The following is a 12,771-nucleotide window of genomic DNA, read 5'->3' on the forward strand; positions in this document are numbered from 1 at the left end:
CGGTTATAGGAGGTGAGGCGAGGGGGCGGGGCCTCACGCCTCCGGTCCCGCCTTCAGCGGGCACCGATTGGCCGGCTGCAGACGGGCAGGGGGCGGGGGCAGCCCCGGCCTGTGGCAGGCCCGGTGGCCCGCGAAGGGTCTCGAAGCGAGGCCTGCTGACGTCTATGGCCCTGGCTTCGTGCGCACTCGGGCCAGAGGCGGCGGCTTGCGGGGTTTGGTGTGGGATCAAAGACCTTTCGCAGCGACCTTCGTCTTGCGGTGGCGGCCCCCGGCGACGGCAGGGAGCCAAAGTTGGCTGCGGGCCCGGCGGGGGCGCTCGCCGTCTTCTCCCCTCCCCCCCGCCAGCCTGCTCCTGGCCGCGTTCGGGAGCGAGGATTCCCTGGCTGGCAGGGAAAGCTGCTTGTTGCGACCCAGAGTGCAATTGCCTTATTTCGAATTAAGGTTGTTTTCGCCTCATCTCTTGGTTTGTAAACTGAGGCCGTGGGAGACCCTCACCTATTCCTGTCTGCGACTCCGTTTAGTTTGGGGGGAGGAAACGAGGGAGGAACAGTGACGATTCGAGGGGCAGGTGCTGTGACCTACTCTGCAGCTTGCCGGGGCGTCTTGAACACTTTTGGCAATGAACAACAAAGCAGGGAAGGAACAGGAGAAAGTGACTTTCTCAGACGACAGGTTTTTTTTTTTTTACTGGGTGTGCACTTTTGATCACCAAAAGATAACGTGATTGGGATCGTATCTGTCCATGGGGTTGCGAGCTATTTCTCCGGAGTCCTTGGCTGCTTCTTCCAGAGCAGAAATCACAGATCGCTTTATGATGCGATAGAGGGAAACACCAAGACCTCGCAGCTGTAATGCGCCAGAGTCGTTGTACTTTCAGAGTGCAAGGATGCAGGATTTCCTCATGAGTCATTCCTGGTTGCTTAGAATTTACCAGAACACTTAATAACTTGCAAGGTGCGGGAGGGTGGGGAGTGGGGGGGGGGGGAGAGAGGAAGAGGAGACGTTAGTAGTTTAATAAGTTTAATTTGTTAATTCTTCAAAAATCATCTCTACCGTAGCCGGCTTTAAATGTTTTGATTGGGAAGGACAAATAGATAACCTCAACAAAATTATTTGACTTCAGGTAACATTAGCACTGTGCAATGGAATATTCAAATGGTTCCCCCAATTAAGCATCTAAGTAGATAATAAGATTAACAGCAATGTATTGATTAGGCTGCAAATATTCTCGATACTTTGCGTTAGCACTGCTAAAAGAAAATTGGAACTAGTTTAAACTTCTGAATGTGAGTTGCCAGAAGTTGGAACAACAAGGTTGGCTTGTAGGGTAAAATCTGCAATGATTACCAAAGAGAACAGCTAGGTACTTGATTATGGAAAGGAAAATCATTTAGATTTTAGTAATAGATACTTTAAAGCAGGTTTGGGAAATGTAAGAACGTTATGTTTTTCATGCATGCACTCTTTATCTCTAAAAGAACTTTCCATCTATTTCCATCTATTTTCACTTTCTGATGATTCAATGCTTATTTATTAAATACGTGTAATAAATAGGCATTGGCTTTTTCTTGCCACTCTGAACCTTAATACATCATTCACTTAGAACCTTGGATGGTAGAATTCATTCATAGTGGAATGGCCAGGAGTTCTGACAAAGAGGCAGCAAGGAGACAGACCTGGACTTGTGTCTGGAGACCTAATTAGAGTCTCAGCTTAACCGATAAATGCTAAGTAACTGTTGGGACTGTCTCATCACACCTCCTTGAGCCCCAGTTTCTCATTTGTGTTAAGAGTAATGTATCTTTCTTGCCAATCTCTTTAGATGTTACCTGACTCTTGTGATGGGCCTTTGTAAATTCTAAAGTACACAAGTTTGGTATTATTAATTTGCATCTGTGTGAAAAAGGAAATATCTAGAAGCATAGCCATTCAAGGTAGAAAAATCATTGAAGGATTAACTCAGAGTTAATTAGGTTATAAACATGTAATTACTATTAAAGTATCAAAATAATGTCCCAGAGATTTGTAACGTCTCGAGCTCATGACAGATACTTAATAATTTCTCTCTGGGTAATAAATAAGGAAAGTAAACAGTTTTCCATTTAAACTTTTCCAGAGATCTCCAAGCCAGGGAAATTAAATCGTCTCAATATATTCACAAAAGTGCATATATATGTATCCATGTAAGCAATTGGTCTAAATGTAGACTATTCTAGATGTTTCTGGTATTTATTCACTTTTTTCATAAACCATTTCAGATTGACAACTGATGCTAAGTAGCAGCAAATTATTTTTTTCCTGAGAATTATGAGGTCAATTGATAAATCCGAATGCATATTGATTTATCATTTCTGTATGTCTACGTAATTTTAGGAGTTAAGGCAATACCTACTGCAGGCTGAGAAACTCTTCAGTCAAAAAGCTGCCATGTTAATGTCTTTTATAAAGGCAGCAGACATTGTAGCCAAACAAAAGCTACAATGTTTGATGACTTCCCTTTGTTGTTTTTTTTGTTGTTGTTGTTGCAAGTGGCATTTAGGTAAAGGGATTGCTCAATATTAAGATGACACATATTTTCCATTCTGTGGTGGAGAGAGAAACAATGCAATAGGTTGTAAAGACTGCACAGCAAAACCACTGTTTGCTTTGCTGGAGAATATACATTTTCAATGTTAAATCTACCATGCCCTCTACTGGAGAGGTTCTCTGAACACATTAGTGGTAGAGGTTCTCAGTGTGGTTTTAGAACTTTTTGTATTAAAAAAAAAATTGCAGAAGAAGGCAAACAAAAAAACACAAGTTTCTAGCGCTATCAAAAGTAGAATTTGGAAAGCAAGAGTCTCCCCTGCTACAATTCTGCCCCCTCCCCACCACTGTATGCTATTAATAATAAGAATTGTTAATTATTATGAGCTAAACATTTATACATAAAAACTTTCATACTTAGGCTTTAGAAATTTAAGAAATAAGAGAAATGCTTTAAAAAACCACAGAAGAATAGTTCTGTGTATTACTCCATGTTTGTTTTTTTTCAGTCAACAAGATATCTTAATTATTAAATTTGTAAAAGGTGTAAACCTGTTGCTTACCTCACAAAATCGTAAATCGGTGGTAAGTTTAAAAGAAAGGGAAAAAAACACTTATAAGTTAAATGCTATGTGGCAAAGGGTGTGATGAGTAATTGGAAAAAATGAAAAGTCTTAGCACTGTAATTGTTGCCAGTTTTTGAGGAAGTGTGATACCTGCCTCCTCCTCCCCACCCCCCACTCTCCTTTCCTTACTTTTCTTTCTTTCAGAAGAGCAGGGTTTCATTTAACTTTAGTTGGTAAAACAGTCTTTTAACAGAATGAACACACAACCCGACAAGATTCTGTACTTTTCTTCACCCCTAATATGCTTTGAGATTTAAAAGTCATGATTAATGTCTTTCTTAAAATGTAATTTGCATACCCAGAAGCTGGTAAGAGTGAAAGTTAGTGTTTTTGTCATGAGTGAATCAGAGTTGAGCCTAATACTTGAATGTGTCATAGAGAAGTTAGTAGTTTCACCAATCTTTGAGTTGGTAATTCCAGATAGTGCCCTTCCATAGTTCTGCCTTCAATTCATCCATGGGATGGAGTATGTCATATTTCAAAAGCAGGTGGGGCCTAATAAGTTTGAAAACCCTTTCTTACTAAAGCAACTAGATTCTCTGTGAAAACCAGCATCAGGAGCATCATGATGTTATTGTTTTGTCCCCCAAAATAAAAATTCTGAAATGTATCGAAAATCTCTAATAGGTTTGTGTAGTTATTAGGCCTATAGGTTAAAGGACCAATTGTATGAAGTCTACATTAGGGGATTATTTCTAGGGGATGCTCTCTTCTGTAATGATGGGCTACACGGAATCTCAAGGGAGAGAGGTGATTATAAATGCCTTCTTATAAAATAAGTTACATAGGTACTATATCATCTATAAAGTGCAGAGTTAAAGCTAAAAATTTATTTCCTGGCATTTCTTCTGCTCGGGATTTTAATTTCTGCGCACAGAATTTTGTCAAATCATTAGAGTGTCAAGTGTCCCTATTGACTACTTTTTTGAAATTTGGGGATGTTTGGTTCATAATAGATTTCAAAGGTCTGTACATGATACCAATCACCAACAGTCTGTCTTTGTGTGTGTGTGTGTGTGTGTGTGTGTGTGTGTGTGTGTGTGTGTGATAGAGAGAGAGAGAGAGAGAGAGAGAGAGAGAGAGAGAAGGGTGGGGGGAAGGGCTGCTTTTCATCTAATAAATAACCTCTTTGCATTGGTATTTCCAGTTTACTGACTATCCGCATGTAGAAGTATTAATCAAGGTTAGATGTTGGCTTTCAAAGGTCTTTGATCCATGGACTACTTCGTAAGAAACTAAAACCTTGTGGATTTTCTCTACCAAAACACATTTTTTAAAACAAAAATTCTCAAATCTTAACAAAATTAATTGGAAGAACAATGCTTTCAAAGAGATACCAGTAGGCCTTGACACAACTGTTATCTTTTAAATATTGAAGTCTTAAATGCTGAGCTAATGGCACTAGACCTCAAAACATTCTCGGCTTCAAAAGATAAAATAATTTTGCTTTTCTTTGCATAGATTATTTTTAGGAGAGCAGGATGGTTGGAGGGTTTTTCCATAACTGGATGCTTACATTTTGTTGCCAGGACCTGGCACTATTTTGGTTATGATCTCAGGCAAATTGCTTAGCTTTCTTGTGCCTAGGCTTCATATCTTTCAGGTGGAAGTCATTATAGCAACATTCCTTTCTAAGGAAGTTAAAACAGTGTGGGGAATGCCCTGAGTGAAGTCGTGCAAAGGGGCTGGCTTTCAGCAAAAGTTTTCAGCAGGACTAGTTTTTTCTAGGAGACTCATTGCCAACTTGTTGCTGCTTTTGTAGCACCCACTATTTGGTGCTTCTCCTAGGGTATCATGTCTCCCGTTAAGGTAGAAGGGTAGAATGAAAAGCTTCTTTGGAGGATGCACTGTGTTAAGGATGGGGGTGGCCTCATGGGGGGAATGTTGCCTCTGTAGTCTTTTCCCTGGGAGAATTGCATCCTGGATTCTGTAGCATGATTACATGGTACTCCTCCTTTTGTGGGGGTGTATTCATTCATTGTGTTCCTTGGTGGTCCCTTTGTGCTCTTCCAAATGCCCCCTTGGGAACAGGGATGTAAGGTTACTTTTTGAAATGTCTTAAGTTCTTTCTCAAAAATGTTTTAGAAATATCCAGCTCTTCACGGGCTAATTGTTTCATCTACTTTGGAAGAATTCTTCACTGCCTTTATAGAGTGAATTCCCTCTGTCTCTCAAATACTTGGTGAAAATTCATTTCTTTTTTTTTTTTTTTTACTCCATGCAGTTTAGGAGGAAAGAAAGTTGCCTCAGATGCTTTAGTCTGTCCCTTTCTAACTGGTTGTAGTGAAGCTTTCTCATTCAGAGACCAACAGTCTTCCAGTGCATCAGTTGTTGTATCACCTGTGGTTACTTTAGTCTACATTTGGCTTAGTGTTCTTCAAGAGTTTTTAAATAGTTTTTAACATAAACCCAGCTAAGACCAGCAAAAGTCAATTGGCCTGACCCCGCTTCAGCCTGCTGTAACTAGCTCAGCAACATGTCAGTTTCTTCAAAACTCCTTTAGAGTCATCTTGGAAGTTTCCATTTTCTGATATATTTGTACATCCCTTTTCAAGGTTCCACCATCTACGTTGTCTTCTTTTGAACAGCAGCGTGATTTCTCATCTTCGGCAGTGATCCGGCTTTCTTATTCATTTAAAATTTGTCCTGTTTGTGGTAGCATTTTGTTTTTCTACCTCCCCACCCCCCGACTAATAAGTTTGCTCACTCTGTTCTTTAGCTTTTTGTGAAAGCAGTTTTGTACCTACTTGAAGATGGGAATTTTCATCTAAAGTGTCATTTTGTGTGTGTGTGTGTGTGTGTGTGTGTGTGTGTGTGTGTGTGCTGTCTGAAGTTGTTCTTCACTTTTCTGATGTACTTTGAAGGGTGTTTTGCTTGTAGCTACTTGAAATTGGATGTATTTTGATGCATCTTCCTCACACTATTTCTCGTAATGTCAACTTGTTCTAAATGTTTGGATCTTCCTTTGCCAAGTCCTTTACTAAAAGTCTGTATTTTAAACCTAAGCAAAGAATTGGAGATTTCCAGCTCTTTTTTAACGCCCTCTGGTTTTTCTGTTTCTGATAGTTTGTTCTTGAGTCCAGCTCCCATTAAAATTGATTCAGGTCTTAAAATTCTTTTTTGAATTCAGTTAAACTTGTCAGAATTTTGGTATCTTTCCTCCAGAAGGGCAGAAACATCAGTGGCTAGTTCTCTGTCTTTCCTTGCATAGGGTAGGCTTTTAATTGTTAAAAATCTGACTAGGACTACAAACCTCCTTCTACTCTCCATCTCTCCTACATGGAGAGCAGGGGGATGTGGGAGTAGAGAGACTGGTGGGGTCTGGGTTTTGTTTAAAGTTCTCTGGCAGGGCTGCCCTGGCTGCCATAGTGTGTCTACAACCAGTGCAACACAGAGTACCATGGCCATGAGAAGACTCTCCAAGGTCTAAGGTTCTCTGAGCCTAGAGCCCAACCTAGAGCCCATCAGGTTGGCAAAACTCTGATGGCCACACAAGTTATAGAGAACACCAATGAGCATTCTTCTTGGAACCAGCCCAGTGTCTTATAACTAGGGCAGACCTTAATAAAGGTGAAGGAGTGGGGACAGATACAGCAATTTATTGGCTAATGTTTCTTCTTCTCTTGACTAAAATTTTCATTCTGGGGCCCCAGAGACCTTATTTACCCATCCAGGCTACAGAAAACTTTCTTTCTTTCTTTTTAAGATAAACATCTTTTTAAAAGTTTATTTATTTTTGAGAGAGAGAGAGAGCAGGGGAAGGGCAGAGAGAGAAGGAGAGAGAGAATCCCAAGAAGACTCTGCACTGAGAGTGCAGGGCTCGAACTTACAAACCATGAGCTTATAACCTGAGCCCAAGTCAAGAGTTGGATGCTTAACCGACTGAGCCATGCCGGCACCCCAAAAACTTCCTATTCTTAGAGCCTCTCCATGTCTGGCTGGCCTTGAATACATATGGGAAGGGGTGGGGGGAGATTATGGAGGCCCTACAAAGGTTTCAACTTGCTTCACCAATTTCACCTTTAACAAATAAGGAAGAAATAAGTGGAATTTAAAAAGTTCTCACATTTCAGGAATGTACAATCCAAGTATGAATGAAGAAAACATAACTTTTTTCAAACTGTTCTTACATGTGGTAAAATGTGTGATGATGCAGAAGCCCATCAGGGTGCTTCAGTCCAGGATAATCAGCTCTGGAGGTATTAAAAACTGGATGCAGCTTTCTTCACAGAGGCCCATCCATAGGCCATGAGGCACCCAGACCTTGTCTGGCTCAATTAGAAACTCAATCTTACTGACAATAAATCTGCAGATTGGATGGGGGTCCACTGGTTCTGTCTGGGCTGGGTGTCCCTGATGACTTGGCTAACACTCAACTTGCGAGTTTATAGAGATGAACTCCTATTGTAGTGAACATCAGGTCAGAGAGGGCCAAAAGAATATTCCCAAAATTACTGCTTTCCACTGACCAGGGGAGGAGAAACTTCACAGGACGTGCTGTCCAGTGGAACCACAGCAGCTTGAGTGTTCAAAATGCTGATTCAGCAGAACTCAATGCTGTGTTACTTCAATATTCCAGGAAAGTCTGTTCATATTTGTAGACTTTCATTTCCTTCTCCAAAGAACAGGAAATACGTGAATAAATTCATATCCTGAAACTGCTGGGGCTCAAGCTGGTATAAAAACTTTATCTTTGGTAAAATGGAGACCATTTTTTTCTGAGAGAGCTTTTTTTTTTTTTTAATTGATCATAGAGTTTCCTTAAATGAATACATCAAGATCAATGCCAGGATGTAAGGAATGGTGCAGTGAGTCATTCCTCCTATTACCTTGCCGAAGGGTGATAAGCCTTTAATTCTTGTCCTGAAATACCCCGCAGGAACTAAGAGCTCCAGAATTTCAATAAACTTGAAATTTCTTTTTTTTCACCTCTTCCTTTCCACCTCCTGGAGATCCTGGCTATCCTGCCTATTGGGGAGCATCATGATTCATTGGGCTTAGGAATGATTGAAATAAAATCTAAGGAATAACTGGAGGAAGTTGTCTCTGCTTTGCGAAATTGTTACCAGGTTGGAGTATCTCCCTTTCCTTAAATATTAAGTATTCAAGATTTATTTTTGTTATATAATATATAAACAGACCTCCTTAACACACTCTTAATAATAAAACATGTTTATTTATTTATTTTGAGAAAGTAAGCACATGTACAGACACAACAGACACACACACACACACACACACACACACACACACACACGAGTGGGGGCGGGTTGGGGAGAGAGAGGAGAGAGAGAGAATTCCAAGCAGGTCCCAAGCTCAGTGTGGAGCCGACTTGGGGCTCGATCTCATGAACCATGAGATCATGATCTGAGCCAAAATCAAGAGTCAGAAGCTTAACCAACTGAGCCACCCAGGCACCCCAACAGACTGCTTTTTGATTTGACAGAGAAGTGCTTAAGTACTCAGGAAAGGAGAAAGTGTGTTTGTAAGTATGTGTGTGTCAGGAGAGGGGACGGGAAGAGAGAGTTGATGATAGCTATGAGAAGTAAGAAAGATTAGCAAATATGTGAGTTTAAGGTAGTCAGGAGAACCTTATCCAAAGGTCTCTTAGATTTAAGTCAGAAACTTTATGGGGATATCAGATTTACTTTCTGTGTGGGAAGAAGTTGTTTTTCTTGCCCCTTTGAAACATCTGCTCATTTGTCCTTTAAATCTTGAAGTCCCTGAGGTGGCTTCTCTTTGCACACTCACTGCCAGCACCCATGCCTGTAAACTCAAATGTGATCTGTATGCTGGTGAATCCCAGGGCTGTCGTCTCTCCTCATCTCAGACCTTAGTTACTTGTCCACTGGCTTGATTCACTTAGATGACTCAAACGAATTTGTTAAAAATAGCATTTCCCATCTTTGCATGTAAACTGATTCTTTGCCTTTGTTTTCTATCTCAGTGAACAGTGCTATGTGCACTCAATCGCTTGAGACCAAATGTGGGCGTGGAGGGAGTGGCCACCTTTGAGCTCCACCCTCTCTCCGTCCTGTATTGTATCCATCGGCCTATTAATTTTGCTTCCTAAATGTGTTTTGGAACAATAAATTTCTCTTCATTCCCACTTCCGCTTTTCTTATTATCTATCTTATGGATCCAAGTAAGGCTTCTAACTGATTTCTCATCTTGTAATTGATCCTTTCCAGTAAATTTTCTGCTTTTTATAGTCAGCATGATTTTACTAAAACACTTGTCTGATCATTACTGCTTTCCTGATTAAAACCACTTAATGGTTTTCCATTCCCCTTAAGATAAGTTCTAAAATCTTTAAATTTCGACCTACAAGATCCTTTTTATTGGCCCTTGAATGCCTTTCCAGCCTTTTATTACCACTGCCTTGGTTTCAATGCTGTTATTCCACAACTTTTTTAGTTCCTTCTACATGCCATGCTGCTTCTTTCCTCCATTGCTTTGCTCATGCTGTTCCCTCTACTTGGATCTTTTTCATTCTCCTCACTTTTCATCTCTTTTCTGTATTATTCATACTTCTAAAGTATCAATTGAATGAACTTTCTCTCCTGGCTGCCACCTACATGCTTTTCCTTCAACACACAAACAGATCTGGGTAAGGTGCTTCTCCATAATGTTTCCACAGCACCTGTTAATTTACTTACCCCAGTGAATGAAAAGTGTCTGGTTTCTCATCAGTGTTGCCCACTAGACCACCCCTTCTCTTCTTCTTGTTGTCCTCGTTCTTGCTTTTGTTCTCATTCTTCTCCTCCTCCTTCTTTAAATTATTGTATCCTGGAACATGGAGGATATTCAATAAAAATGTGCTGAGGTAATGGATAGACGGAAGCATCAATGAATAAATGAATGATTACACTTCCAGGAAGTCTACCAGCTGTTGTCAGTGTGACTTCTGTCAGAAATTCATATGCTCTTAATACCTGTAATCAAAATCTGGTTATAACCTTATAAAATAACTTCTGTATAACACTGGATTTCATTATATTTATAAATTAATTTTTTGTTCTTTCTGTTGCTATTTCTTCTGTTTGCTCTTATGAGATAATCTATTTACCTAGTGTAAATAGAACACTTTTTTTTTGTAAAATTAATGTACAGAGATCCAAATTAGGAGGAAGAATTGACAAGGTAGTGATATATAAGATGTTCATTTAAAACATTATGAATGTGTGAATAATCTCATATTTCTTCTAATCAAAATATTTGAACAACCCCCACAGGATTAAAAAATCACATGATATTATCATTTGTTCTCACTTCACTACCTATTGCAATATGTATTTGAATGGAGTCACCTATCGCTTCTTGGCCTTTTGGCTAAGATCAAGTGTGAATGGAGTCACCTACATACCATTATTTTTTATTGAAGTATAATTGACATACAGGATTCTACTAGTTTCATGGGTACAACATAGCAATTTGACATTTGTATACATTGTGCACTGATCATTGCAATAGGTCTAGCTACCATTTTTGATATTGAATTGCTTATGTTCTTTATATATTTTGGATATTAACCCCTTATTGGAAATATGATTTGCAAGTGTCTTCTCCCATGTATCTATTATTTACATATATATGTCTATCTGTATTGCCCTAGACAATTCAATAAAAAAAATCAAATGTAATATAAAACCAGCTTGTTTCAGGGCACCTGGGTGGCTCAGTTGGTTAAGTGTCTGACTCTTGGTTTCAGTTCGGGTTGTGACCTCACAGTTCGTAAGTTCAAGCCCCGCTGCAGGCTCTGCACTGCCAGATTCTCTCTCTTCTTCTATCTCCGTCCCTCCCCTGTTCATGCTGTCTCTGCCTCTCTCAAAATAAATAAATAAACTTAAAAAAAATTCTTTGTCCTTTAAAAAAATATTTAAAAGTACCTTGTTTCTGAGAGTTTTTAGGAATTTCCATTTTGGACCATTATGTAATGGGATTCCTCTTTTTGCTTCTGTTAGGCAAATGGACAAAATGTTGCTTAATGGTTTTAAATCTCATAATTATAGAAAATACTTTTCTTCATATTTTCATTGTTTTTAAGCTCTGAATTCCTGTTCACACATAGACACTATTGCATTATTTGGCTCATAATGTTCAAATTTATTATAACATTAGTATATAGAACGTATAACATATATAATGATCATATTAGATAACTGTCTCAGGTTTAAGAAGAGGAAAGCAAACAGGAAAGCCTTACTAAGGGTATGGACACGTGGGTCGCACTTGAAACAGTTAAAATAGATTTTGGGTTTCTGCCTTCACAATCCTGTTCTGAGCCTATGGATTTACCTTCTTTGCTTCTCCACAGTCCATCAAAAGAAGCAAAGTTGTAAAAAAAAAAAAAAAAAAAAAAAAAAAAAGAAAGAAAAAAAAGGAGGAAATAAGAAAACTTCTATAGGACCACTGGAAAAGAGAGAAAGATACCACTGACACGAGAAAAATGTGGAACTTCAGGAATGTGTGCAACAGAGGAGATTAACTGAAGCAAAACCCGAGGAGACTTGAACAGCAGGTATGTTGGGGCCTCTTGAGAAGTAAGTGGATGATTCCTCATTGTAACCTGACAAGGTTTCCATTATAAACCAGTAGAGGTTTAAACAAGGGTGTGCTTCAGGGACAATCGGTGAGGGTAAAGTGACATTATTTTGGAAACTGTACCAGCGACACACATGGTAAGTTTCCCTAGGTTTTACTTTCTATGGGTATTTTACTAAATGAAGAACTTATAGGCCAAGGAGGAAATAAAAATAAAAGTCAATGGCTATTTAGAAATTATTAAAAAGGGGATAATTACATATGAAAATCTATGGGATTTTGTCAAAGCCATACACAGAAAATAATTCAAATCTTAAATTTATTTCTTTTTTTAAACATGTTTATTTATTTTTGAGAGAGAGAGAGAGAGAGAGAGAGAGAAAGAGAGAGGGGTGGGGAAGGACAGAGACAGAGGGGGTAGGACACAGAATCTGAAGCAGGCTCCAGGCTCTGCTGAGAGCAGAGAATCTGATGTGAGGCTGGAACCCATGAACTGCAGGATAATGACCTAAGCCGAAGTTGGACACTTAACCAACTGAGCCACCCAGGTGCCCCTTAAATTAATTTCTTTTGTTTGTTTGTTTGTTTTTTAATGTTTATTTATTTTTGAGAGAGAGCACGCATGCGCGCGTGTAAATCAGGGAGGGACAGAGAGAGACGGAGACAGAGAATCCCAAGCGGACTCCAGGCTCTGAGCTGTCAGCATAGACCCCGACATGGGGCTTAAACCCATGAACCATGAGATCGTGACTTGAGCCAAAGTCAGAGGCTTAACCAGCTAACCCACCCAGGTGCCCCTTAAATTCATCTCTAATACAGTTGACCCTTGAACAATGAGGGCCTTGGGGGTCTCACTCTTTGCAATTGAATATCTGCATATAACTTTTGACTTCCCCAAAACTTAACCACTAATACTGTTGGATGGAAGCCTTACCACTAATATAAACAGTTGATTAACTCATATTTTGTATGTTGTATGTATACTGTATTCTCACACTAGAGTAAGCTAAAGAAAAGAAAATGTTAAGAAAATCATAAGGAAGAAAAAACATTTAGAGTACTGTACTGTATTTAT

At 39.5% G+C, this 12,771-nt stretch overlaps 1 long non-coding RNA gene and 1 pseudogene across 1 annotated transcript in view; both read left to right on the plus strand.

Moving 5' to 3' along the window:
* The first annotated feature begins 10,464 nt into the window (after positions 1-10,464).
* LOC121016193 (uncharacterized) lies at positions 10,465-10,615 on the plus strand (annotated as a pseudogene).
* Positions 10,616-11,541: 926 nt separating this feature from the next.
* The window catches only part of LOC121016178 (uncharacterized), a 366,104-nt gene continuing 364,874 nt past the window's right edge, over positions 11,542-12,771 (plus strand). Inside the window, exon 1 of the long non-coding RNA XR_005784145.1 lies at positions 11,542-11,673. This is a non-coding gene — a long non-coding RNA (uncharacterized LOC121016178). The remainder of the gene's footprint in view (positions 11,674-12,771) is intronic.

Source organism: Herpailurus yagouaroundi, unplaced genomic scaffold, assembly GCF_014898765.1.
Source record: "Herpailurus yagouaroundi ecotype Mexico unplaced genomic scaffold, PumYag 209, whole genome shotgun sequence".
In the NCBI taxonomy this organism is placed as follows: domain Eukaryota; kingdom Metazoa; phylum Chordata; class Mammalia; order Carnivora; family Felidae; genus Herpailurus; species Herpailurus yagouaroundi.